At 42.8% G+C, this 24,156-nt stretch overlaps 1 protein-coding gene and 2 long non-coding RNA genes across 3 annotated transcripts in view; all 3 read right to left on the bottom strand.

Moving 5' to 3' along the window:
• Nucleotides 1-24,156, bottom strand: part of LOC103127923 (zinc finger protein 345-like) — a 250,307-nt gene that overhangs the window by 6,476 nt on the left and 219,675 nt on the right. The gene's annotated exons all lie outside the window — the stretch shown is intronic.
• Nucleotides 1-24,156, bottom strand: part of LOC132542440 (uncharacterized) — a 220,512-nt gene that overhangs the window by 144,581 nt on the left and 51,775 nt on the right. The window lies entirely within an intron of this gene.
• Nucleotides 1,120-22,259, bottom strand: LOC132542455 (uncharacterized). The gene is made up of 3 exons (XR_009553467.1): nt 22,164-22,259; nt 3,043-3,173; nt 1,120-1,327 (listed from the first exon to the last, which is right to left on the bottom strand). It is a non-coding gene; the product is annotated as an uncharacterized LOC132542455 (long non-coding RNA).

Raw genomic sequence — 24,156 nt, 5'->3', positions numbered from 1 at the left:
AGTTCTCACATGCACAGAGGTGAGGCACTCTTCACAAGTGCTGAGCAGTTGTAGATATTGTCTTCCTTATTTATAATGTAAAGTTTATATAGGTAAAGAGAATTTGATAGGGAGAGTAAAGTAGAGGATAACTAGAATGGATCCTATAGCCCCTGGGGGCTTAGAGCTCAAAGTCTGGTGTGTTTTCATAGTATCTGCAGTTCTTCTCATTAAAATAAAATAAACATTAATTACATTTATCATACATGAATAATTTCACCTGATACACACAGAGATACAGATATCTCTACTTCAATAGCCTTATTAAATTCTCTTCACTGATATAAAACACAAAAATATAAATGAAAAAAAAATGGCCACTGGGTGTAATAAATTTCATATATATTTTACTTATTTATGAGAAAGATAGAAGAGAGAAAGAACCAGACATCACTCTGGCACATGTGCTGCCACGGATTGAACTCGGGACCTCATGCTTAAGACTCCAAAGCTTTATCACTGTGCCACCTCCAGGACCACCGATGTAACAAATTTATAATGAAGCCACAGTGATTAAAAAAAAAAAAAAAAAAGATGGGATACAAAAACACATGATGACTATAAGTTTGTTAGAAATGAAACATCTCTACCCACACATGACTCTTTATAAAATTAACAATATTATGGAAGCATGGCTATTATAGTTTTATAGTGATCATACCACATTAAGGCTCTCTGTAGTGTCACTGTCCAAAAAAACAAAAAAAGTAAAAAATGCAAGAATGTTAAACAAATAAATAAGAATTATCAGGTGCAGGGCACTGTTGCACCTACTTAAGTGTACATATCACCATGACACAGGACCTAGAATTGAGAACTACTTCCCACCTGAGAGGGGGACACTTCATGAGTAGGGATACAAGCCTGGAAATGTCTCTCTCTACCCTTGTTCCACTCTCCATTTCTGTATGTCCTGTCAAATAAAATGGAAAGAAAAAATACATTTCTTGAGCAAAAGTTCTGACACTGAGCTCAAGAAATAACCCTGGTGGCAGAGAAAAGAACTGTTATCCAGTAATCTACATCCCTCTCAATTTACCTCTATAATAGGAAGTAAAATAAAATTTAAAAAAAAAAACATTATGTTATTGTATTTATTTTCCCTTTTGTTGCCCTTGTTGTTTTTATTGTTGCTGTTGTTATCGAGCTTGTCATTGTTGGATAGTACAGACAGAAATGGAGGTTTGAGGCTTGCTTCCCTCCTGTGTGAGGGACACTTCATAAGCAGTGAACAGGCCTGCATGTGGCTCTTTCTTGACCTCTGATCCACTCTCCATTTCATGCGATCCTATCAAATAAAATAGAAAGAAAAAATGGCTTTCTTGAGTATTTGATTCATGCTCTGACTCTGAACTCAAGAAATAACATGGTGGCAGAAAAAAAATAAGAGGGCAAAAGAAAACTGTTTTGTACCACATGCACTTAACCCACAGTGCTACTGCCTGACTCCCATACATTTGCAACAATTTTTTTTCAAGAAATAATCTCCAAAACTCTAAATTGCTGTGAAATAAAGACATAAGGCAAACAAAAATGTTGATTACTGGTGAATTATTAATGATTTTCTAAACTAAATGACCATTTTAAAAGTGGCATATACATGCTATGCAGTCTCCATCAAAATCCCTAAGAACATGTTTAAAGCAAGAAAATGAGGCTGAAAGTAAATAGGTGAAGGTGGCACAAAACGCAAGCACCGGCATAAGGCTCCCGGTTCAAGCCCCGGCTCCCCACCTGCAGGGGAGTCATTTCACAAGCAGTGAAGCAGGTCTACAGGTGTCTGTCTTTCTCTCCCGTCTCTGTCTTCCCCTCCTCTCTCCATTTCTCTCTGTCCTATCCAACTAACAACGACAGCAATGATAACTACAACAAGGGCAACAAAAGGGAATAAAAAAATGTTTTAAAAAATGATGTTGCGGAAAATGAGTCAGCCACCGCATGCATATTAAAACCAAACAACACCATCACATGACACCATGGGTCAACTCAAAATACAAAAGCACTTGGATGCTAGACTAGTCTCCAAAAAAATCTACAGAAGTCATACTCAGTAGAGTACATAATATTTGAATGGGAAATGTCTTCAGAGACCTGAGCTCAACATCAAAGATAAATAAATAAATGGACATGTGAACCACTGAGACTACAACAAACTGAAAATATTTGGTATAATGACGAGACCTATCACCAAGACAAAGAGATGCAGTGATAAAAATAAGAAAACATATTTACATGGTATACATCAAAGGGCTAATCAGCAATATATGTTCTCACACAACTCAGTAGACTTCATAAATAACTGCAGTTAGATGTTTAGTCACAGGGCAATTAAAAATCGCTCATGGGAGTCAGGCGGTAGCGCAGTGTTTAAGCGCAGGTGGCGCAAAGGGCAAGGACCAGCATAAGGATACAGATTCAAGCCCACTTGCAGGGGAGTGAAGAAGGCAGTAAAGCAGGTCTGCAGGTGTCTATCTTTCTCTTGCCCTCTCTGCATTTCTCTCTGTCCTATCCAACAATGACAAATTCAATAACAACAGCAAGAATAAAAAACAAGGGCAAAAAACAGGAAAATAAATAAATAAATATAATTTAAAAAATATATAACTACAAAAAAAAAAAAAAAAAACCAAGGGCAATAAAAGGGAATAAATAAATATTTTTAAAACAAAGGCAAGAAAAGGGAAAATACATATTTAATAAAATCAAGAGACTTTAAAAAATTAAATAATAAAAGAAAAAAAGAGTAAAGTGAAAAGAGAAAGGCAAGAGAGGGGAAGATAACAAAGTTTCTGCCTGAGGTTCTCAGGTACTAGGTTCTATTGGCTGACCATAAGCCAGAGATGAAAGCCAAGGATGAGCAGTGCCCTGGCAGAAAGAGAAAGAGACAGAGATACAGAAATATGGTGTGCAAAACAGAAACAGCAAATTAAACATGTATAAATTAAAGGACAAAGTATTCAAGAGGAAAAAGAAACAGAATCTGATGTGGGGCAAGTCACTTACCCAAGAAACTGCCATCTCTTCCTCTTTCCCTGAATGTCTTTCAGGCCAGAAAATGGAAGGTCAATCACAGCAATAGCTTGAGAGTCTGTTTAAATCTAGCACCACAGCCTCTTCACTGGATAGTGTGGCCCCTAGATGGAAGATACTGTGGTGAATAAAAGGTACAACACCCTAGCTGTGCAATGGAAACAGAAGAGGTTATGGAAACGTGGTGAATTATCCTGCCTGTTAGGAACATTACCAAGCCCACGAATTTGACTGACATCTCTATCCAGCCCTTTAAATTTTTCTTCAACAAAAGCATCCACCAAAATCTAGTAGAAAAGGAGTCGGGCGGTAGTGCAGCATGTTAAGTGCACATGGAGCAAAGCACAAGAGACCAGACTCAGATGGAGCTTGGAGACATTACAGCTACCAAAAGGATGTGATTTTTTTTTCTTATGTAGCTGATCTTTTAATTATAGGGCAGAATAAGGACACTGTGACACAGGCTCCGTTAAACAACTGAGACAACAAGGATAGACTATTAATCAGGCTAAGGTCCAAGGCCCTGCTCAAAGTGTAGAGGTCCTTTTTGTTTCTTTCATCCTTTCTCTTTTATTTTCTCTTTTGTTGCCCTTGTTGTTCTTTATCATTGTAGTTATTATTGCTGTTGTCATTGTTGTTAGATAGGAGAGAAATGGAGAGAGGAGGGGAACACAGAGAGGAAGAGAGAAAGACAGACACCTACAGACCTGCTTCACTGCTTGTGAAACAACACCCCTGAGGTGGAGAGCCAGGGGCTTGAATCGGGACACTTACACCAGTCCTTCTGCTTCATGCCACTTAACCCATTAAGCTACCACCCAACTCCCAAAAGTGTAAAGTTCTTAGGAGTACACTGGTCAAACACGGGACCTAAAATTCCCAAGGCTGCAATAGACAAAATTAAAGCCCTACGAACACCACAGAATAAGCCTCAAACCCAGCAAGCTATAGTAGGTACATTCATGTATTGGAGGAACCACATACCAGACTTACAAATGGTGCTTAAATCTTTATATGACATAACTATGAAAACTGAAGATTTTGAATGGGGAGAACCACAAGAAGAGGCCTTGGCATAGTGAAGAAGTGAGTTATAGAATATAAGGAGCTCACTTATATTAAAAAAGGTTAAACAGTAGTCATTGATGTACTCTATAAACTCAGCTGGGGAAACTGGAATAAATTTGTTAGGGAACAGAGCAGGCTAAGTCACGTAGGACTTTATTGTAAAAGATTCCCATGGTCAAAGAACAAATTTTCCTTGTTTGAAAAGTATGTATGCAATTACAGAAGCCAGACCTACCTTCTGCAACCCACAATGACCCTGGGTCCATGCTCCCAGAGGGATAGAGAATGGGAAAGCTATCAGGGGAGGGGGTGGGAAATGGAGATTGGGTGGTGGGAATTGTGTGGAATTGTACCCCTCCTATGCTATGGTTTTGTTAATTAATCCTTAAATAAAAAATAAAAAAAAAGAAAAGTATGTATGGACAGTCTATGAAGCTTTGAGAACGTGCCAGTCTATTTTGAGGAATAATCCGGTAGTACTCCAAACTACTGTGCCCATATTAGACTGGGTCGAGGCACCGGCAGAGGCATGGACTGGCCTACCCATGGAAGGAAGGGTACTTCAATTGGAAATGGAATCTCTCAAGTTTCTTCCTGGGGTATCCCTGGTAGCAAAGAGGATGGTGTTGTGCACAGACATTCCATCCCGATCTCACACAAGGAAGACCAGAATTACATGCAACAGCAAGAGCCTTTATTCGCAAGCTTAAGCTTGGGCAACTGACACCTGTCCACACAATGGGAGAGTCAGCACTGATGATAGCAACATTCTCGCTCTGTTTTTTATACTACAGGGAACAAGAGCAATTGGTTTCAGTTTAAAGGCTATAACAAGGAACCATTGGTTTCAGTGTAACAGTCTGTAACAAGTAACAGTTGGTTTCTGGGTAAAAGTCTCTAACAAGTAACAGTTGGTTTCTATACTCCACAGATGGTACCCATGGTGTCCGAGCAGGTGTTACAAGCTCTGGGTGGCGGGTATATTCCTCCCACACACACCTCCCCTCCCCAGAAACAGATACCTATTGAACGATGGGGTCCAGGGCAATACTCCCCCTCTCTGGTTCACTGATGGTTCCACTACCAAACAAAATAATGTGGTAAGATGGAAAGCCGCAGCACTGGACCATCCGATAACATGATCATTATTGATCAAGGCACGTCCCACTCCACACAGCATGCAGAAGTTATAGCAGCTCTTTTAGCTGCCAGAAAGTCTTTGAAGGAGAGACAGGATTTACATTTGTTCTCTGACTCATGGTGTGTACTGAATGAGATAGACTTATGGTCAGGAAAATGGGAACATACAGATTGGAAAATCAATGGAAAGGCAATTTGGAGTAAGGAAGCATGGAAGGAGCTACACCAGATTGGGAGAGACATCAAAATTCAGGTATACCATGTAGATGCTCATAAGAAAGATGAATCTTTACAGACTAAATATAATAATGAGGTTGATAAATTAGCAGCTCTTATAGGAAAAATAGGGGATGGAGAGTGACAGAAAACACAGGAACAAAATTAAAGTTAAAAAGGGACTCTCAGACTAGACCCATCACACTAGAGGAAATCTTAGAAGTTCATGAGTTTTTAGGGCATCCCGGGAATCATGGAACACACAAGTGGTTTAAAGAAAGGAATGCTAAAGTCACTTGGCACACGGCAAAGGAAGCTATCAGGTCCTGTAAGAATTACCCAAATGAACAAATAGATTTTCTCATAGGTACCCAGGATAGACTACAATAAAATTACATTTTAATCATACCCACCAAATAGATTTTATAGGACCCCTAAAACAGTACAGGGACATATATGCTTGTACAATAGTAGATGTATGAACAGGTCTAGGATTAGCAAGAAGTGGCAACAGCCCCTCCCAGAATCTGGCTATTTTTACTTTATGCAATTGGATATCAGTATATGGTATTCCAATTGTTATACAGTTAGCTCCTTGATCTCAAGGAACACACTTTACTGGAAACATGATCCAACAATAGGCACAGAACATAGGTATAATATGGGAATTCCATATGGCTTACAACCCAATAGTAGCAGATTATGTAGAGATGTAATGGGCTCATTAAAGCTGAATTTACGAACAGTGAATATAAAAATCTTGAGGAAGCAATAGTAAAGGCATCTTCTGAGTTAAACAACAGGCCTAGACTCTATAGGGACTCCCCTATTCGAGAGGCAATCAGACAAGTACCAATTTTGGAATATGTGAACCTCCCAGACCACAACTAATCAGACAAGACACTTGTCTCTACAGGGACAAGAAAATGCAATCACTGGGAAAGGCTGAGATTGTGACAGAAGGTCAAGGCAACACTGCTTGGATTACTAAGGACAAGTGACTTAAGGTTGGCCAAACTGGACCAAATAGCACAAGAGCATGTGCACAAGGTACATCCTAGTGTTAGTTATAGTTATTGTGTCTGTTATTTACCTAGGAGGCCCTATTGTGCATGAGATTGCAGCTATCTGTCATTTACTGCTGGGAGCCAGCCCCAACAGGTTATTAGGGTTAGCCTGAAGGAGGAGGGGTATCGGCGAAGAATGAAGAATGAGGAATGAGAGATGAGTGAGTTGATGCTGAATCAAGCTCAAGCAGACATCTCTGTCTTACTTAAGCAGAACTTTATTTTATTTTTTTTTAACCAGAGCACTGCTCAGCTCTGGTTTATAGTGGTGTAGAGGACTGAACCTGGGACTTTGGAGCTTTAGGCATGCGAGTCTCTTTGAAAAACGTTATGCTATCTACCCCCACCCCAGAACTTTATTTTTATAGTCTCTCATAAGGCTTAGATCAGTCAAACAAAAATCAGGGTATTGATTATTAAAACAAAAATCACCAAGGTTTTGATTATTGAAACCTAAATCACCAAGTAAGAACAGCACAGGTAGAAAACACTATTGTATGCTTTACATTGGGTTGTTCTAGATCTCCCCCGCCAAGAAAATTGGATCAGTCCTGCTAATTTCGCGGGCCCGCTTGGCCCCGCCCCAAGGAACCCGGAGAGAGTTCCTGAGTTCGAGAGTAAGAGAGAGTGCTTGCGCCGCAAGAGACAGCAGAGTTCTGTTTGGTGATTAGTTTGTCTTAGTTTATGAATCATTGTTCCTGAATAAAGAAATACAGCTTCCCTGCCCAGCCGTTGTCTCCGCGTCTCTGTTACCCGCCCGTGAACCTAGCCTGCCCAGTAAAAGCCTCCGAATTTTAACAACAAATGGCGCCCACGTGGACCTGACTTGCGCATCCCTCAGATAAGTAAAGACAATTTGGCTACCTATGCACTATGGCCTTCTCTTCTACTTGAAGAGATCTCCAAAGGCCTCTGCTCTTTCTTCACGAGACTGTTTTGCTGTTTCTGGAACATTTATCTCTGGACCACTCTGTGCTTTCCACTCACTCGGGCGAACTCAGAACAGCCAGAGGGAATAGCCAGCGGGCGGGAGGCAAGGCATGGAGCTGCTGTTTCCACCTGGTTAAACAGCCAGCCAGCTGGCTGCACCCAGACAACCCCGCACACCGTACCCGCAGCCCGCAGGAGGCTGACGCCAACACGCAGGAGCCCGATGCCAACACGCAGGAGCCCGATGCCACCACGCAGGAGCCTGATGCCACCACACACTAGCCCGATACCAGCACGCAGGAGCCCGATGCCAACACGCTGGAGCCCAATGCCAACACGCAAGAGCCCGAGGCCAGACCACAGGAGCTGGCTCTCCACCGCGTGGCACAGGGCACTGAACGCGTGATCCCTCCACGCTGCTTGGCCACTGCGAACAGGGCAGCAGACATGGCAGGGCCATGGGGCAGGGCCGCGGCAGCCTATCATGGCCGCCACCCCTGGGCACCTAGGCCCATGCCTTCTACAATGCTGGGCCGCCCACCCTCTTGCTATGAATTCTGGAATGATCCCGGACCTCCCAGACCCCCGGGCTCCCTGCCAAAACTGGGCACACGAGATCTCCAGCTGCCGGTCCGGTCTGAAGGCAGACAAGCTGGAGTACGCAGAGATTTGTGCAGAGATCGCAACCTGCAATTCCTAGAAGTGAAGCTGCACAAGAGACCACCACTGGACAACGCACCCCCCCCAACAACTAAGACAGTACAGATTTAAATTCGTGTTTAAAATGACATGTCTTCGTACCAAAGGTTTCTCTCCTTGTGTATTAATGACCCTGTTTATGTGTATGTTTAAAGTTTGGTAAACAGTAACTTTAAGGCTAAATTCTTACTAGTCAAAGTTAAATGAAAAAGGTTTTCAACATAATTCTCATAAAGATAACATTTACTTACATTTAAAGTCTGAGGTAAAAATTAGTTAACAATCAATATATTTTAACTAAGTTGGTCTAAACAAAAGGTTAAATAGACTTGTTGATATGTAAAACTCTCCACTACCTTCTCTATTAGAAATGGTAGATCGCACAATGGCTATGCTAATTATTCTCATGCCTGAGGTTTCCTCTCCTGCCCACACCTAGGGTGTGTCTCCATCTTAAATGGGTGTAACAAAAGGTTTTAAAGATGCTAATAACAAGTTTTGTTTCATAGTAAGTAAATTGCAGCCAGCTGCCTTTGGGACTCTAGGCCGTTCCCCGCCCCCATGCAAATGCCCGTCGAGGCAAGTACGCCCCCCAGAGGCAAGAAATTTTTTTTTAAGCTGATACAGTTTTGCCCACAGAGGCAAAAATGGCCCCCTCAGGCCTTCCCTTGGCAGCACACTGGTTCTTGTTACTTGCTTGCATGTTTCTCCATGTTTGTGCCAGTATCTTTTTTAAAAATGCCTGTACGATATAGGTTTCTGTTCACCCCACACCGTTGATACTGTAGTCATTTAGTTAAAAAGAAAAGGGGGAATTGTTGTATGCTTTACATTGGGTTGTTCTAGTTCTCCCCCGTCAAGAGAATTGGATCAGTCCTGCTAATTTCGCGGGCCCACTTGGCCCCGCCCCAAGGAACCCGGAGAGGGTTCCTGAGTTCCAGAGTAAGAGAGAGTGCTTGCGCCGCCGCAAAGAGACAGCAGAGTTCTGTTTGGTGATTAGTTTGGTTTAGTTTATGAATCGTTGTTCCTGAAAAGAAATACAGCTTCCCTGCCCAGCCATATGTCTCTGGTCGTCTCTGTTACCCACCCGTGAAGCTAGCCCGCCCAGTAAAAGCCTCCGAATTTTAACAACAGAACACCTCCTGCTTTGTGGAATATTTACATTCCAGGGGCACTTTATGCCCTAGAGGCCACATCACAGTTTCTGTGTCTTTTGTTCTTCCTATACCTGTGTGCTAGGCAAATGTCCTATTGATTAAGATTAATATTCTACCTTTTATGCCATTCTCTTGGCCCTATGTATCAGAAGACAATGGTTTATAAAAAGTTCAAGCTTGTTAAGTTTCTAGGGGCCTTAAACAAATTGAGCAGCCCATTTTTCACAAAATCTGTTCCATTGTTTGATCGAGGAGTTTTGTTTGGTTTTGTTCCAAGTTACACTCTCTAGCTAGAATCCATCTTCTGTATATGCTCACTGTGTAACCTAGGTTCTTGTGTACTATTCTTGTATAAGGAGGTGGAAGCATAGTGGTGGATGGTAGATTAAAAGGCTCATTGTATCTAGGCAGGTACCATAACTTTCCATTAATTATGTTGTGTGGCCCCCCCTCCAGTGTGGGAACTATCAATCTTTTTCCGTATTTTAGGGGGAACACTAAAGTAAGTGGTGTAGATAAAGGGGAAAACATTTTTTCCTATGGGGCCTCCTGAAAAATTCTGCATTACTGCTATTGCTTGTTCCATTATGATCAATTTTACAGAGTGCTCCATTATGATCAATCTTACAGAGTGCAGTGCAGTTTTTGTCATTATTTTTGTCATTTGGTCAGGCTCTGAGCCTGGCCATAGGTAAATATTATTAAGACCACACAAAGCTTTTCATGGCAAAAGTCGAGATGGTTTCAGTTTGGCCTGGAAAGTCCAGACGTGAACTTCTTGTGAAGCTGCTACCACATCAAGCAGCTTGCATGGCGGTGCCTGCGCCAATTTGTAGTTGCAACCAGAGCAATATCACAGGAGACTAGGAGTCCTGCTAGCTAATTACACCATCTGCTGGACTGAGGTACACTTTTCTGAGGAGCAAAGACAGTGCCTGAAGGGACTGATGTGGGGATTATTGACTCTCCTCCTCATTGCCCTGGGAAATCGAAGGTCATCTCTAGTGGACCAGTGAGATACCTTAACCCACCTACGCACACCATACCACTACAATGCCTGAGCTTACTAAACCCAGTGTTAGACACACCCAAATATGACACTCGGTGCATTGTTAGTGAACACATTCTTGGCATCATCACTAGCACACAGGCAAATGGCACTACTATCAGTGATGACAGTCTGTCTCCGGTACAACCAGCACTCCTGCAAAACCCAAACCCACTATAACAGAACTGCCAACTACAGAACCACTGAAAGCATGGACAACAAAGGAAGTGGACCCTGAGAGGAATCTCCCTCCCTATTGGACTGATAAGACCCTATATACTTTTTTCAAATTTTTTTTATTTTATTTAATTTATTCCCTTTTGTTGCCCTTGTTTTTTTATTGTTGTAGTTATTATTGTTGTTGTCGTCGTTGTTGGACAGGACAGAGAGAAATGGAGAGAGGAGGGGAAGACAGAGAGGAGGAGAGAAAGACACCTGCAGACCTGCTTCACTGCCTGTGAAGTGACTCCCCTGCAGGTGGGGAGCCGGGGGCGAACCGGGATCCTTATGCCGGTCCTTGTGCTTTGCGCCACCTGCGCTTAACCTGCTGCGCTACAGCCTGACTCCCAAGACCCTATATACTAATGTTGTTCCTACCATACAATCATTTTGGCAGAAATATTCACAGTCTCATATACGTCTGGAATCCAGGATGTGATCAGTACAGAGCTAGGGTAGCCCCTTACCATCCAAATAAGATATATATGCTGGTAACTAATGACTCAGGTAATACTAACAGGTTTGGGAAAAAGACACTGAAATCTCATTTCTCAGAAGTTTGGACCAATAAGACAGATTCCATGGTAATATACTCTACACACTGCAGGCCACCTAGCTACATAAATCAGATGGCATTTAAGCTACTAACAGGGGATGTGTTTCAAGCAGTTTTCACTTTACATCCTTTTGATGGTGATGTCTATGAACATGACGCTATGAAGAGCATTCTTCTCCATGGTTGTCAAAAATGCTTGGGTTGATGACAACAGGATAACTTACAATGGGTCTGCAGAAGCAATGCAAGGGAAGGATTATGAATTTAGTGAATCAGTCATTGCCACTGAATCTGCAGATCCATGCAATCCAATGAGTTGGACTGCATGTAATAAAGGGGAATAAGTAAAGCCTTAACTGGTTAAAAGATGAGTTACAGCCCTACCAATTCCATGGTGAAATTCATGCCCCAAGACTTTAAAGGACAACATACAGAGTGAGGATGAGTTCTTAAGGAATTCAAGTGGTAGTACTCTACAGCTGTGTGTAGTAGAATTTCCCAACCTACCATTTTTTGCTAACTTTGGGTATTATAATGATGAGGTATAGCCTTCTGTGAATACTTCCCTGGAGAACAGGCCCTTATGGGAACAGTGGATGAAAACCATGACTCTAGGTGTACATCCTTATCGGATGCCACTAGTTTTAACAGATATTGGGCTACAACCATGGCAATCCAATGCCCCTAAGAAAACTAAGTTGTATTGTTCACCACAGGGAGCTACCCACACTTGTTATGTTGTACCAGGGTACCATAAAGGCAAGAGAAATCCGAACAGCTTTTAAATTGCTGGCCACAGGGTGTAAATCTTGGAACTTACAATGAAAGGAGTCCATGAGATACGACATACAGGACTACTATATTATTTCTATTATATACTACTTCTCAATTAGATGTACTTTGGACACCATATATCACATGGAATACCTCTTAATGTGGCAGAGTTTGGTTGGACAAATTTCCAGGCTAGCCTAAGGGTATTTCTTCCCAGGCACATGCTCTCTGGCTTGAAGAGAACAGGGCCAGAACCAACCTAGACTGCTGCTTACTAAGCAACGAGGGAGAGGAACCAGGAACTTTTGGTTGAGAGGGAACGCAATGTAATTCTGCCATTATTGGTCAGAGAAGAACTAACTATCTTTATACCTTCCAGAGTCGAATTGCCAGGCTGGAAAAGGAAATGTGTAGGATATGACCAATTTATTCACTCAACCATGGGATGTACTATACTATACAATGAATTTCCTGACTTGTAACTTAACCCACAGAGGATGTATAGTGGATAGAGGAGCTCTTAACCATAAAAAAGGAAATGACAGAGAATTTATGTATTTCAAGACTGCTCATTACCCTAGGGGGTGGTTAATTCCACCAACGGGAAACCCAAAGATAACCAGAGCCCCCATGGCGGTACCCAACCTGAAATTACCTGTAACTATGATACTAACACCACGTGTCAGGCCAATACAGATTTCCTTTCCTCTTACAAATATAAAAATAATATAAATATTACAAATATATTATAAATATTTTGTAAACATTGCAAAAATATTCCTAGGCGTAACAATACTCCTCCTCGCAATGGCTGGGAAGGAAACTTTTACTGTTCCTACCAGCAGGAGCATTTATGGCTGGTATGATAGTTGGAGGCATATTGGGAGGTGATATTCCAGCCAACCTAATGCAGCCCCTTAGAGCAGACATAGCTAATTTGGAGAGACTGAATAAGGACTCAGTCAGAGGTATCCATGCATTATCTAAAGCATTGGATTCTATGCATATATCAATACCATGCAGACTGAGATGAAGGCAGTGGAGGAGACATACCAACAAGAATACAATAGGACACTGTCATTGATAGTGGAGAATCACAATCTAGTGATGTGTCAGATGTACACTTCTACACTCCAGGAGCTAGAAAGACAACTAAATACTTTCTTTACCACTGGAACTGGGAGAAGGACTAGAGAATTTCAAACTAGACTGAACCCCGAGGGTGACTCTTGGTGTGAAGATAGAATATGGAAACCAAGTTTGCTGCAAACATTCTTGGATAATACTTATGTAGTCGATCACACCCAGGTTGTTCATCAATCCTGGAGTATTGAATGAGTTATACCTGTGGACCATTTCTTGTGCACAGATCTGAATACAACTAACACATCAATGTGGAGGAGTGCCTGCAATGAAGAGCAAACTTATTTACACATAAAGGCCTCCCCGAGGTAAAATTGGCAACCACAAATTTAGCAAAGGCACTAGTGCCAAAAATGCTTAAGGAATTGGGTGATTGCACCTTTTTAATATGTACAGCTAGGCCCACTCAACTACTGTGCACTTATTAGAATAAAACCTCCTTGGTGGTCCTGGAGGTGGCGCAGTGGTAAAGCTTTGGACTCTCAAGCATGAGGTCCTGAGTTCGATCCCCGGCAGCACATGTGCCAGAGTGATGTCTGGTTCTTTCTCTCTCCTCCTATCTTTCTCATAAATAAATAAAATCTTTAAAAAAAAAAAAAAAAAGAATAAAACCTCCTTGGAAGAAGTAAGCATTATTTTACTTTGACAAAGGGGTGTTATATACTGACCAATTCTTCAGAAGCCACAGTGCATATTACCACCCTGATCACCGCTCTACTCCATGAAGAGAAGCATTATTTTGATACGACCAAACTATTTGACTTTGAATTAGACTGGGAAAATTACAACCATTTTATTAAAACTGCTAATGAAATATGGGGTATTGCCACAAGGAAAGAGAAACAGTTAAAAAGTATACATAAATGGAAAATTGAGAAACAGGGACAGCTGCTCAAGGCAAAGATCCATGATGCACATGAAACTGTGGGAGTATTACAACCCAACACCTTTATACACAGATCCACTAGTACAGCTATTAAGAGATGCTCATCTGGTGATATTCTGGCCTGAGCTGTACAACTTGATTTTGTGTGTGTGCATATTTGTGATTGGTGGTATTGGGTGAAAGAGATGTTTGGGATCACCTGTGTAATTGTTATTCTAGCACTGACAGTCAGAGTTTGCATTCCAGTGTGCCACAGTTGCTGTGACTATGTCTATCAGGTCTGGAAGACGCCGCATGAACGAACATTCGTGGGACTACGGGCAGAAGTGTGATCTGGGAACCCGGAGTAATCAATTTTGGTTTTTCTATAATTGTTACAAAATGCATTTTGAAGCCTTACTGTTTTGTTTCATATATACAATGTCCAATGTAGACTATGTAGAAACATTTTCCCTAAGGAAATTCGTTGCCAATTTTGTACATATAAATACAGTATTATGTTTTGGAAATACCTACTCAAAACCAGGGCCAGAAGATAAAGACCAGTTGGTCACTCTAGCACACCATCTGATAGGCCATGACCCATTAAATCCTAAGAAACATGTACACAGGGACCCTCTACTACAGACAGCAACCTGGGCAGCAGGATTCTGAGCCTGTAACACAGGTAAAGGATCCTATACACAGTATTTATTTTATACATGTTAATTAGGCAACCAGAGGGCACATTCACATTCCTGGAAGGAGACTGGTACTCTAGACACCCCCCACCAGACAAGGCCTATCAGCCCAAAACTTTAGAACCACACACAGCTTGTATGATCTTAAAACCTCGTATCGAGGAATGTATTCACCAATACATAGCTCAGAGTTATTGGTGGGGACGGAAAATGTTGCACCTTAGGTAAGTGCAGGCACAGTGAGCTGGTATATGGTACGGCCCAGTTTTCTCTCAAGCTCCCCCTAGACCACTGGTCCTTTCTGGCCTTCTAGGCCCTCGGGACCTAGGGGATGGAATGTCACAAACAAGAATATTAAAGCATTCAGTTAAGTGTCCCTTACATATACCAAATGAAGAAAACCATATATATATATACCTTACATATACCAGATGAAGGGCTGAGACCTCGGATTCCTGAACAAATATGTTGTAACTTATGCCCAAACTTAGAATAGAATAATATTAATGTATAAGGAGTGTGAACCTAGTGCTGTGATAAACTTATGCTCAAACTTAGACTAGAATAATATTAATCTATAAAGCTTGTGAACTTAGAATAATACTAAAGTGTGTACATGAAACAATATGTACTTGATACAATAATATGTACATGAAACAGTAAGTGTTTACTTAAGACATATATAAGAAGTGTGAGACTATGAAGTGTGAAAGTATTCCTCTGAGTGTGAAATGTTTCAATAGGTTGGAAATATGAGGTTAAGTTGTTTCAGTTTAGAGTGTTGGTTAAAGTGAATATTCCAGTATGAGAATATGAGAATATTATTTTGAGTTTGAAATGTCAAAATGCTTATTTGAGTGATGAAACATTGTTAAAAGTAAAGTGCTAAAATACTCTTCAGTTTTAAGCAACAAAGGAAAGTGAAAGATAAAACTTAGAACCTTGGCTGACAAGTCCTGCAGGCCTGCATAGATAAGTCCTATGCAGGATAAACGCCCTGAAATGGCCCTGCACAGGCGTAAGATAAAGTCCAGTGCAGAGCAAGCCTTATGCAGCCCCCGTAGTTCTTTGAAATGCCCCTGCAGGCCAGCATAAGATAAAGTCTTGTGCAGGGCAAGCTCAATGCGGCCCAAGTTCTCTGAAATGCCCCTTACACCACCATAAGATAAAGTTCTGTGCAGGGCAGGCCCTACACCTGTATTGCCTGATAGTTAGACCTACATGACAGGAAGACCCCAATTCTCATTGGGTGGAAATGAACTAATCCACACCCCAGCCTAGCTCAGGGATAAAAGCTGCAGACATTCGGACATGGATGGCAACTTTTGAACTGCCTGCTAGTCTGTACATTCAGAAGCCCCCATCTGACATATCCCATTGCAATCAGCATACCAACGGTCAGGGAGTTGTCTGCAGATTCCCCACCAGATCCAGAAAGGAACCAGCTACTTGGAACAGAACCGGACAGTTCAGGACCAGACCCAGGGCCCATCCAGACCAGAATCAGGACCCATCCTGACGAAAACTCTGCCTGGACCAGCTTTGTTAACCTAAGGACATTATTTGTCCTGACCTTACCTGTGCACCTACCTGTTTTATACTGAGGAGGTTTTTGGATACATAATTGTAATTATAAGAATTTGACATCAGGATTTTAAGATTTCTAAACTGCATTTCAATAACATTTTAATGTTAGAGTGTGATGTTAGAGTGTAACATGGTGTTATCACCATCTAAAGTCAATAAATGAGTACTGCAGCAGAATTCTTTAACTTATTTAAATAATTAATAGTAGGGCATTTTTCAGTCTATGCTCACAATTTCTAAAGCTGTGCATTTCTCCCACATTTAGTACTAGTATTACACAAGAGTAAATTGTCTTAGAAATATTTCTAATTCTGGACATCCGGAGGCGGAGGTACGAGCAGCAGATCGCTTCTCTCCTCTCCCGGATCAACTAGGAATACCAAAGATGACCACCCGGGACTGAAACAAGACAGGACTAGAATGACCACAGGAACCCAGTAAATCACCGGTGAGTACAAACACGTGTGGCTGGTGACAGAGAGGAGAGAGGGGCCTAAGGAGAGATTAAGTGACTGCTAACAGTTCAGCAGTTTATCAGTTGAGACACCACCTCCAGTCTGCTCCACCAAATAGGGGACAGCTGAAGGGAGGAGAAGATTCCCCAGAGACTCACCAAGTGCAACTCTGAATCTCCACTGCTACTGCCCTGAGAGTCTGGAGCAGCAACAGGAAGGGACACCAGGGGACAGAGATCTAAGCAGGAAATTCAGAAGACCTATACCTCAGTGGCACAGCTGAGGGGCCGTGAAAGTCTCTTTGCATAACCACTGGATTATCTCTGACACACCCTGCTTTATCTCTTGGTCAGGAGTCAGTGATTAAGCTAAGAAGCCTATTGATAGTTTAAAAGCCCTCAGGCTCCCATAGCCTATATGGAAGGAAAAAAAAAAGAAAGAGGCTTTTAAACCACTGAGCTCCAACTCAGGGATTGAAATAACTGTTAACTTCCACCACTGTGAACCCTTTAATTAACTTACCTAGACACAAGTCAATCCAGGCAATAGTGATCAATAATTTGAAAAGTACTGATAAAGGGAACTCATAACATAATATATAAAATGGTTAAAACAACAAGAAAAAATATTGGAGACTTGAACCAGGACAAGAGTCCAGCTAAAAGTCCTCCAGAGGGTGAAGCACAAAATAATGAGTTCAACATCCAAACATTAGCTAAGGAAATAATAACAGGAGTGAGTAAAGAATTTGAAAAAATTGTAATCGGAAATGCAGGAACAACAAATGAGAATATGGAAGAAAATACTAATTATCTCATGGTTATTAGAGAGCCGAAAGCTGAAATCGCTGAGCTAAGAATGCAACTAGCTGAACAAGCTAAAACAGTATCAGAGCAGGGCAACAAAATAGATGAACTTCAGAAAGCAGTAGAGGGCAGAGAGAACAGAATCTATGAGGCTGAAGACAGAATTAGCAAGATTGAGGATGAATTAGAGACAACTAAAAAAGAAGTAAGAGATCTCAAAAAGAGATTAAGAGATGCTGAAAACAACAACAGAGTCCTATGGGATGACTTCAAAAGAAACAATATACGCATTATTGGCATACCAGAGGAAGAAAGAGAAGGAGAGGAAGAAAGCATTTTCCAGGCTATAGTAGCTTAAAACTTCTCTAGTCTAGACAACATCAAAGACATAAAAAATTCAAGAAGCCCAGAGAGTCCCAAACAGAATTAACCCAGACCTAAAGACACCAAAACATATCATACTAAGAATGGAAAGGAACAAGGATAAAGAAAGGATCCTCAAGGCTGCAAGAGAAAAACAAAGAGTAACCTACAAAGGAAAACCCATAAGATTAGCAGCAGACTTCTCCATACAAACACTACAGGCCAGAAGAGAATGGCAAGATATCTATTGAGTGCTCAATGAGAAAGGCTTTCAGCCAAGAATACTATATCCTGCTAGACTGTCATTCAGACTAGATGGAGGCATCAAAACCTTCTCAGACAAGCAACAGTTGAAGGAAGCAACCATCACCAAGCCTGCCCTGAAAGAAGTTCTGAAAGGTCTCGTCAACAACCAGACCACCACAAATAGGACATATATCAAAAAACTCTAAAACTCAACAAGAATGGCCATAAAATATCTTCAATCTTTGATATCAATAAATGTCAATGGCCTGAATTCACCTATTAAAAGACACAGAGTAGGAAGATGGATCAGAAAACACAACCCAACAATATGCTGTCTACAGGAAACCCACCTAACTCAACAAGACACAGACTTAAAGTGAAAAGATGGAAAACTATCATACAAGCCAATGGCCCACAAAAAAGGGCAGGAAAAGCTATTCTCATATATGACATGATACACTTTAAAATAGATAAGATTAAAAAAGATTGGAATGGACACTACTTAATGCTCAGAGGATCAGTCAATCAAGAGGACTTAACTATTATTAACATCTATGCACCCAATGAGAAGCCATCTAAATACATCAAACTTCTACTGAAAGAGCTACAGCAATATATTAACAGTAACACAATCATAGTAGGGGACTTCAACACCCCACTCTCTCAACTTGACAGATCATCCAGGAAGAAAATCAATAAAGACATAAGGGAGCTAAATGAAGAGATAGATAAACTAGAACTATTGGACATTTTCAGAGTCATTCATCCCAAGAAACTGGAATACACATTTTACTCAAATCCACATGGGTCATTCTCAAGGATAGACCATATGTTAGGCTACAAAGACAGCATCAGCCAATTCAAGAGCACTGAAATCATCCCAAGCATCTTCTCAGACCACAGTGGAATTAAACTAACACTTAACAATCAACAAAAGATTAGTAACAGTGCCAAAATGTGGAAGCTCAACAGTACACTTCTTAACAACTTCTGGGTCAAAGAGGAAATCAAGGAAGAAATCAAAATGTTTCAAGAGTTCAATGAAAATGAAGACACAAGCTATCAAAATACTTGGGACACAGCTAAAGCAGTCCTAAGAGGGAAGTTCATAGCTATACAAGCACACATTAGGAAACAAGAAAAAGCACAAATAAACAGCCTGATTGCACATCTTAAAGACCTAGAAGAAGAACAACAAAGGAACCCTAAAGCAACCATAAGGACAGAAATCACTAAAGTGAGGGCAGAAATAAATAACATTGAGAATAGGAAAACCATACAAAAGATCAACGAAAGTAAATGTTGTTTCTTCGACAGAGTAAACAAAATCGACAAACCTTTAGCCAGACTCACAAAACAAAAAAGTGAGAAGACCCAAATAAATCAGATACTAAATGAAAGAGGAGATATCACAACAGACATTGCAGAAATTCAACATATCATGCGAGGCTTCTATGAACAACTATATGCCAGCAAGCTAGAGAACCTGGCCGAAGTTGAAAATCAAGATCAGAAACGAAAACACAAGTGGAACCTGAAATGGAATTGGCATATTGTACCCAAGTAAAAGACTCTGGGGTGGGTGGGTGGGAAGAATACAGGTCCATGAAGGATGATAAATGACATAGTGGGGGTTGTATTGTTAAATGGGAAACTGGGGAATGTTATGCATGTACAAACTATTGTATTTACTGTTGAATGTAAAACATTAATTCCCCAATAAAGAAATAAATTTTTTTAAAAAAGAAATATTTCTAATTCTTTGTGCCTGTTTTCTAAGCATCCTGTAAATATTCATAGAAACTTGCACAGAAGGGTGGGGGTAGATAGCACAATGGTTATGCAGACTCTCATGCCTGAGGCTCTGAAGTCCCAGGTTCAATCCCTACACCACCATAAGCCAGAGCTGAGCAGTGCTCTAGTAATAAAAAAGCAAGCAAGAAAGAAAGAAAGAAAGAAATTAGCACAGAAAAGGACCATATTCACATGAACACTATGTCAGGGAATATGACCATAGCTGATGGGGGTGGGAGGTGCTGGAAAAATTAATCAGAAGAAACCGTCCAGAGACAGTTCAAAGTGTCTAAATCTATGAAAGGACTAGAGAGCAAGTTGAGAGGACAGATCACACAGCTGACTTTTCTAAGAAGGCAACAGTCTGTGAAATTGGTCATGGCAACGACATCTCTATGACAACGTGAAGCCGCCAGCAGTGTGTTCACGCCTCTGTGCGTCTGACACAACAGTCACTAACTGCAGTGGCTGCCAAGTTCTCAGAAACTCATCAGCTCAAATGCGTCTGCCTGAAGTGTCAACCAAATGCCAGACTTTGACAATTATGCTAAGCTATTTTTTTCAATGACTAAAGCTGTAAAATCGGCCCCATAGCTTCAAATTGACAGGTTGAGATGGTAAGATCTGGATGCAGTGGGCTGAATCGACAGTTAAAATTCATTGGTGTCTTGCAACAAAGGAAATGACTCTGGGGTGGAGGGCAGGGCTCTGGTCCTGGAACATGAGGCTGAGGAGGACTTAGTGGGAGTCGAACTGCTATGTGGACACCTGAGCATGTTGCATATGTACAAACTATTGTACTTTACTATCGCCTGTAACCACTAGTACCCCAGTAAAGATACTTAAAAAAATTAAAACTCATTCAAGCAATTTTTTTTTACTTCCTTCCTGTGGGCACTAGCAAACTTTAGACTCATGCGGGGACTAACAGCTATATTATACTTTATTGGTGAGGCCGGGCAGTGGCGCTCCAAGCTGAGCGACATGGAACATTGCTGGGGCCTTGGGTCTCAGTCCGTCCTTCTCCCATCCCCGTCTGCAGCAGAAGCTTCACGGGCCGAGACAAGGCTGCAGTGTCTCCCTCCTGCTCCCCCCGCCCCCCTCCGTAGATCTTCCTTCCTTTTATTTTTAATATTTTATTTATTGTGCGGCAGGCGGTAGCACAGCAGGTTAAGAACAGGTGGCGCAAGGTCCGGCGTGAGGATCCCCGTTCAAGGCCCCGTTTCCCCACCTGCAGGGGAGTCGCATCACAGGCGGAGAAGCAGGTCTGCAGGTGTCTGTCTTTTTCTCCCCTCGGCCTTGCCCTCCTCTCTCCATCTCTCTCAGTCCTATCCAACAACAACGTTAATGACAACAACAATAATAATGAAAACAAGGGCAACAAAGTGGGAAAAAATGGCCTCCAGGAGCAGTGGATTCGTAGTGCAGGCACTGAGCCACACTGATAACCCTGGAGGCAAAAAAGAAAGCGTATTTATTAATGAGAAAGACAGGAGGAGGAGAAAGAACCAGACAACACTCTGGCACATGTGCTGCTGGGGATCCAACTCAGGACCTCATGCTAGAGAGTCCAAAGCCCCATCACTGCGCCGCCTCCCGGACACTCCCTTTGCGTTTCTATCTCTATCCACAAAGAAAACGTTTGGGGAAGTCGCAGCAGCTACTAACCATTTTATCTCTGCGAGCACAATTCCGGAGCCTTAGAAAACGATGACCAGACCTCTCTGATGGCGAGGCCTGGCACAGACCGGCGCAAGGCAGCACGTGAGGCGCCGCAGAGTCGCTGCACAGGATCCTGCAGCGGGACCAGCTCCAGCAGGCCAGTCCCGCCCGGCCGCAGACACGCAGCTGGCGGCCACCTGCAGCCGCACAACCGCGGAAGCGCCGCGCGCACTCGGGAACCGCAGCCCCGCGCCTGCGCAGACGCGCTGGTACGCCCGCGGCCAAGGCCAGAGGCCGCCGCGCTCAGCGCCGCTACCGCCGCGGGTCCGCGCACCCGGTCACCCGCCGGAGCCCGGCCGTAGCCTGCCCGGAACACCCTGCGCCCGCCCCAGCGGTTTACGCCGCGCCCCCGCAACTCCCCGCAGCTCCGCGGGCCCCAAAGCGGGGCGAGGAGAAGCGGGGCCAAGACCAGCAGGAAGGCGGCGCAGAATGGCCAGAGGCGAGGCTGGCGCACCTCCCCGACACACGCAGAGCCCCAGGTCTTTACGGCCGGTCACGCCGAGGCCTCGCCCGGCTCCCACCGCCACCCGAGACTCACCAGCTGCGACTGACGTGAGGCCGCCATGCAAACGACGCTGCATGGCCGGACTGGCAGCTACATGAACGCGACCTGCCACCCAGCTGCGTATGCAGGACCCCGCTGGCGCCGCTTGGCCTGACGGGAGCTGTAGTCCTCCTCGCCGTCAGCCACGGGAGAAGAGCCGTTCGAACCACAAGTCCCAGCAGCCCGTGCGGCTGGCCTAAGCTGACGCTCCGGAAACAGAGATGCCTCTGTCCTGGAGCCCAGTGCTGCCTCTCTAGCCCGGTGGTTCAGGGTTGGCTTCCTGTGGTTTTTAAGGAGCCGGAAGCTCTAAATAATAAAATAGTGAGCTGTTCTGCCTAGATGGTGAAATGAGAACATCTAAGCAGTTTGCTTTTTTATTTATTTGATTTGTATTTATTTTGAATGGAGAAAGAGAAATTGAGAGTGGGGGCCCAGTGATGTCGCACCTGGTTGAGAGCCCATGTTATAGGCACGAGACTTGAATTATTTTCATTTATTTATTGAACAGAGACTGCCAGAAATCAAGAGGGATGGGGAGATAGGGAGAGAGACAGAGAGACACCTGCAGCCCTACTTCTCCACTTTCACCCTGCAGGTGGGGCCCAGGTGCTCGAACCTGGGTCCTTGTGCTGTGACGTGTGCACTCAGCTAGGATCACCACCACCCAGACACGCTTTTTTTTTTTTCTTACCAGAGTGTGAGAAAATGAAATTCCCCAAATTTGGACTAGTTCATTGAAGTAAGGAAGATGTCCTGGAAATGAGATAAGATGAAACCACACTAATGCACTAATTGCTTCAGCTCCGCACCTGGTGGATAGGAATGTCTGCCTGTAAACTGCACACTCTGTGACCCTGCTCTCTCAGCTCTATGTTAACTTGTCCATTTGACTTCTGCAAACACTGCTGGCTTCCTCCCTGGAAGTTAAGAAAGGAATGTTCTCCTTGAAACTTTTACCCCAAAGATAAATTAGCAAGAACATGCAGACACCCCTCAGTCACGCAGACCCCCCTTCACTTTTCCCTTTAAAAAAGGGTGAATTTCAAGCCTGGTTGTCTCACAGCAACTGGACCAGATTTGGTACCGGCCTGGGATCACTCAGCTAAGGTTTGTCTTTGTCTTTTGGTGATGTCTCTTTGTAAGTATGTGGAGTGGCCATATTTCCAGTTTTTCAAACTTAAGAATTCCTTATACTTCACCTATATACAGGAGTCCTGTCAGTCTGTGTGGGTACAAGTTAGTTGGCCTCAGTTTGTCTTACCTTGTAATGGGTACGGTCAGAAACAAAACTTAACAAGAGCACTGCTCAGCTCTGATGCTGGAGCAAAGGATTAAACCTGAGATTTGGAGATTAAGTCACTAGAGTTTCTTTGCATAAATAACCATTATGGTCTCTTCCCTGCCCATTGTATTCATTTGTATATTTCTTTGTTTTACTAGAGCACTGCTCAACTATGGCTTCTGGTGGTACAGGGGATTGAACCTGGCACTTTGGAGGCTCGGGCATGAGAGTCTCTTTGTGTAACCATTATGATATCTATCCCCCCTCCACCCTCAATAGTAGCTATCTTGTTAAATGCAGAGCCTGGTGCATGGAAGTAACACACTTGTTAAAGAAAAACTTTAAGCCAGAGACATCATGGTTTAAAGGTCAATGACTGGCACCATTGGAAGTGAAAGCCAGTAAGTGCTCCTATAAGAAGAAAGAAATAAAGTGTCATGAAGGGACCAACAGAGGAGCAGAAATGTTTTTTTTTCTTTTTTAAAAATTATTATTAACTTTACTTCTTGGCTAGAGCCAGCTGTAAATAGAGAGGGAAAGGGTGAGAGAGAAGGAGAGAGACAGAGAGACACCTGCAGCACAGCTTCACCACCATGCAGGTGGGGACCCAGGCCTTGAACCTGAGTCCTTGCGCCAGAAATGTCTTGATGCCAGTCATCTATGCTGACCCTGCCCACCCAACCCTGGGGCAGCTCCACACCTTCT

Source organism: Erinaceus europaeus, chromosome 13 (assembly GCF_950295315.1).
Source record: "Erinaceus europaeus chromosome 13, mEriEur2.1, whole genome shotgun sequence".
Lineage (NCBI taxonomy): Eukaryota > Metazoa > Chordata > Mammalia > Eulipotyphla > Erinaceidae > Erinaceus > Erinaceus europaeus.
This window is presented reverse-complemented; position numbering and strand designations above follow the sequence as displayed.